The sequence below is a fragment of the Eptesicus fuscus genome, chromosome 10 (genome assembly GCF_027574615.1).
Source record: "Eptesicus fuscus isolate TK198812 chromosome 10, DD_ASM_mEF_20220401, whole genome shotgun sequence".
Taxonomy (NCBI): domain Eukaryota; kingdom Metazoa; phylum Chordata; class Mammalia; order Chiroptera; family Vespertilionidae; genus Eptesicus; species Eptesicus fuscus.
Genome location: NC_072482.1, coordinates 4,304,356 through 4,309,084, shown reverse-complemented (window position 1 = coordinate 4,309,084; position 4,729 = coordinate 4,304,356). Strand labels below are relative to the sequence as shown.

Genomic DNA, 4,729 nt, shown 5'->3' with positions numbered 1-4,729 from the left:
CAGTAACAGTGCGGGGAATTCTGATACAAAGGGGGTCTGGAGCCAGTCCTGGGGGGAGCAGAGCTTTCAGGAGGTCAGTGCTCAGTGAATTCACGGAGAAAAAGGTGTGGCTGAGCCTGGGCTGCTTTCACCTGGGCAGCGTGCCTCCCGCCAGCGCTCTCTCTGCTGTTGGGCCCCCCAGGTGTGGCTGCCTCCGGCCGGCTAGAGGCTGGCTTGGGTCTAATGGCTTCAGGTGCCAGTGGAGGCAGCACTTAGCCACCCAGTCCACCAGCAGAACCTCGGAACCCTCTTCTGCGTGAAGGTGCGGCCTCTAAGGGCCCAGGCCACCCGGCAGCTTCACTGCTCCAGCCCTCACCCTCCTCCGGAAACTGACGGAGAGCAGACATCAAAGGGTAGACAGTACTCTTCCTGGGCATCTTCTCATTCCCGGGTGGTCGCAGTGAGCTGCCAACTGCTCACCCAGAGATAAGATGGATTCACTTCCCCTGCCCCCGAAGGCCGTGAGGCAGCTCCTCCCCTGCCCATGGAAGAGAGCTGGCCACCCGCCTGGAGAGGTCAGCACCCCCAGGAATGGAACTACAGGCCCCTTGGTGGGTCCCCAGAAGGCCTGATCCTTCCAAAGGTAAAAGCAATGATCAGTTACAAAAGAAGCCGAATGGCAAAGGAAACTGCTGGGAAAAGGGGGTGAGGGGGTGGGGGACATCTCCTCTGGGTGGCCTAGGATCGTCCCAGCACTGACCCCGACTCCTGCCCTCTCTCTGAGCCCCCAGGCTGCAGAGGGGACATGCTGCTGTTCCCAGTGCTCAGCGGGTGCTGGCAGGGAGGGGGCGGCAGGTGCTTGCGTTCTAGGATTCCATGGACACCCTAGAGGGGCGGGGGCTGTGGCAGCTTTGCCCGAGGAGCTGCCTCCGGGGCGAGGCTGGGCTGGGGCAGGGCAGGGTGACGTGTGCGGCCGGTGACTAAGGGAGAGAAGGAGGGACCCCCCGAGGACTTCCCAAACACCTCGTTTCTCCCCTGCCAGGGTGGTTCCAGAGCCAGGCGGCCTGGGCTGGGGCTGGCAGAGGGCAGGGGCGCTGAGGCCCAGGGCCCTGGCAGGGCTCGAAGCACGTGCTCTGCCTCTGGGTCGGGTTCGGTTTGCATTTCTTGGCAAAGAAACATCTCAGCGCACTTTTTAAGCTGCCGTCCCCTCCTCCCACGCCTTCTAATTAATATCTACTCCGTGAATTATTTATTGGGAACACGTGTTAGAGTCCAAAGAGCATTGCGTGCAGATCCTTTGCTAATCAATTTATTTTAACAGGTTGGCGCGTTACTACCAGCCAATTGGAGGTTTCCCAGCCACTGGAAGCCTCTGCCCGACAAGCCTGTGTTGGGAGTTATTTCCAGCTCGCCCCAGCCTGCTGCCTGCTCTTTTATGCCCCTCTCCCCACCCCCCCACCCCGCCCCCATCCTGGCCAGGCTGTCCCCTCCTAATCTCATCTGGCCAAGAAGCGTTACCCATCCTTCCCTCTCCAACCAGAAGACAAACACCAGTCCTGGGGTGTTCTAACCGGTCACTCAGTGAGATGAGGGCGTGCCCTCCAGGCTTCAAGCCCACACTTGCCCAGGTTGTGATTAAAATACCCCTGGGATGGAGAAGTCAGCCCAAAATTCTAAACCAACCAGGGCAGCAAAACCAGAGGACCTCCCCCCATCGGTGTGTCTCCCCAGTGGCTCCTCTCACTGGGGCAGCCGGGGGAGCAGGGGGAGCAGTGGATCTACAGCAAACTCAACGTCAGCCCTGCTAAGTGCCGGGCAGCTTAGAAGCAGCTGGGGGTGGGCGGGGGTTGGGTGGGTGGAGGGAGGTGGGTACACTAACGCACCCTGCTCCCCACGAGACTGCAGTCCGGGTGGCGGCCACTCCGAGGTGCTTTTCTGCCCGATCAGGGCAAAGGACAGAAAGGCGAGCTCTGAGCCCCGGGACCTCAGCATCCCTACCTCTGCCAGCCCCCAGCTGAGGGGCTCTGGAACCACCCTGGCAGGAGAGAAACTGGGAAGCCCATGGGGATTCTCTCCCCGCCACCCCCACCCCACAGCCCCATTTATCGCCAGCAGCTGCTCTCCGGGCTCAGGGGTTTGTGGCTGCAGAGAGATGGCCGACGGAGCGGATGCAGGGGCAAAGGCAGGCAACATGGCCAGGGAGCTGCTCTGCCCCGTTACCAGTCTTCCCATGTGCCCCATACTGGTCCCACCCTAAAGCCAGCGCCCAGAATTCCCTGGTGGCCTAAGGCCCCATGGCCGCTGGTGACAGCATCTCCTGCGAGCACACCTCTGTGAGCTTCCTTTTTCTCCTGCCCCCAGGGTTCCATGTCCCAGGACCCCTTTTTACGTACGACACATCTGCTGCCTCTGTGCAGGGACCGTGTCTTGGGTGCAGAGGGCATGCAGGGACCACACAAACGAGTAATCCGTTTCAAGTAGCTGAAGCCGAGGCCCAGCTGACCTGGCCCCCAGGGAAGGAGCCATCGCATCCTTTGCCTCCCAAAGGGAACTCATGTGCTGAGCCTGCCTGCTTCTCCCCAGGCAGAGCGCGAGGGGACTGGGCGGCCCTGGGGCTCTGCCCTGGCCAAGGTCCGGAAGAAACCAGGGCCTCAGACAGTCTCCCTTGGCCTTGCCCAGTGTTGTCATCACCACTGGCAGAGGTCCCTGGGGTGAGCTCCTGCTCCCAGCCCGAGCCCTGTGGGGACCGCTGTCCAGAATTCTCTGATGGTTCTCAAGTTGTTTGGGAGGCCTAATCCTGCTGTTCTTATGCTTTTCATGTGAGAGAGCTCATCCGTGGGGCCCTCTGTCTGGGCAAAGTGGGGAGCCACTGTCGCAGTGGGGGCCTTGGCCTTGCCCGGTGGGCGGGGCTACCCTGAGCCAGCAAAGCCTCCTGAGTCCCCACGTCTCCACAGGGAACTTTGGGGAGCAGGCGAGGAAGTTTGCCTTGGAAGAGCCTGGAACGCACTCATACTGACAGCCTGTAGATGTGACCTATGACCCACAGCCGAGACTGTCCCACTGGGCATCCTGGAGCCCCTCACGGCACGAGTCCCTGTGGTCCTGGAGCAGGGATGTTCTCGTAGGGCTCTGACTCTGGGCTTTGGGGACCCACGTTCCCCCCCAACCAGTGAAAGTAAAACCAAGCGGAGACCAGCCCAGTGTCCAGGGGGGATGGCCTGGCAGCCACTCATGGCTTGCCTCCCTGGGGAGGGAGCCGCTCCGAGAGCACCTAGGGGTGGGCCCCAAGGAGGGTCAAGCCACCAGCAAGGGCACAGCCTCACCCAGCTCTCGGGCTCGGCACTGTGGGGACCACTGTCACCCACTAACCTCGGTCCAGCACGGGGCGCAGTCTTCCCTGACACGTTCCTCAGGATGTCAGCCAGGTGGTGTCGTCTCCACACGCTTTAGGGAGTACGAGGTAACTTTGGGGCCAGGGCAGCAGGGACGTACTGTCATGGCCATGGACAACCCTAACCGCCCCCCCCCCCCCCCCTTCCTGAAATCCTTTGTGGTTCAGCTGGCTCTGGCGTTCCTAGAAGGCACACAGCTTAATCTGAAGTGTCAGCCACTGGGGCCTGCTCAGGCTCCATTCTCCAGTAGTTAAAGCTCAAATTCAACCTCCTCCCTGGGTATTTCCCGGGATTTTCAATCAGCTCCCAGCCCCTCCCCATCCTGCTGCTGCTATGGATCTCATGTGCCTGTGGGTGGGCCTTCAAGACCCAGTAAGGATGTGCATTGCCAGTGCGGACACGTGCCAGCTCCGTGCCAGGGCTGCAGGGCCCCAGGCGAATGAGGCGCTCCCTGCCTGTGAGGGAAGTCCGCCTCAGGCTGGAAAAGCAGGTGAATTTAAGGGGACAGTGCGCCTCGGTGGCCTTGCTGGATGTGGCCGACGGCTGCTGCAGCATATCCTGCGCCAGGGGGACTGGGCGCAGGCGCAGGGCCTGTCCTGCTGTGAGGCTGGTGTGTGCAGACAGCCCAGAGCTGCTGGGTCCCACCCTTCCCTTCTCCCTCCCTCCCTCCCTCCTCCCTCCCTCCCTCCTTCCTCCCTGCCTCCCTCCCCGCTCCTTTCCTGGCCAATTCTGTTTGTGTTCTCAGAGGCCTGAGGGAGGCAGGCCCGAGGCAACAAAACCCATTCGGAATGAAAGGACCTGCAGGGTGTTTGTATTCTAGGGATCATCTGTCCAGGATTCTTTTTTCACAATTTTTAACACGGGAAGCTGTTCTTCAGACACATGGAATGTGAAGAGATCCAAATTAAAAAAGGAAAACCAACCCGCCCATATACCACACAGTCTTAAACCTCAGCTAACCTAAATGCTGGCTGATGCATGGTGACCCCCCAGGACACCAGAGGACGGGGAGGGGGGGGGGCGCTGCTCCGAGGCCATCGCCCACACTTCCTTCTCTGCAGTGAAAGGAATTTTTAGGGGTGAAATAGGCAGGTTTAGGGAATTTTAAAAGATTAAGAGGTCCATGGGAAAAACACAAGGCTACAGAATTGCAAAAGGGCACATTTCCATAAGATAAGGGAGCTGGGAGCAGCAGAAGCCACATTTCCATAAGACAAGGGAACTGGGAGTAGCAAAAGGTACACATTTACAGGATAAAGGGAAGGAAACCCCTCATTCAAAGGAAGAGGAAGAAAGCTCAGAGGGACTAGGAGCACAGTAAGGGAGAAGGAGGAGGGAACTTCAGGGATTTCACTGGA

General features: G+C 59.8%; 1 non-coding gene across 1 annotated transcript; it reads right to left on the bottom strand.

Annotated features, from left to right (window-relative positions):
• Window positions 1-3,094: 3,094 nt before the first annotated feature.
• Window positions 3,095-3,170, bottom strand: MIR9297 (microRNA mir-9297). Its single transcript, NR_129028.2, is given in 1 exon segment — window positions 3,095-3,170. It is a non-coding gene; the product is annotated as a microRNA mir-9297 (primary transcript).
• Between the last annotated feature and the right edge of the window lie 1,559 nt (window positions 3,171-4,729).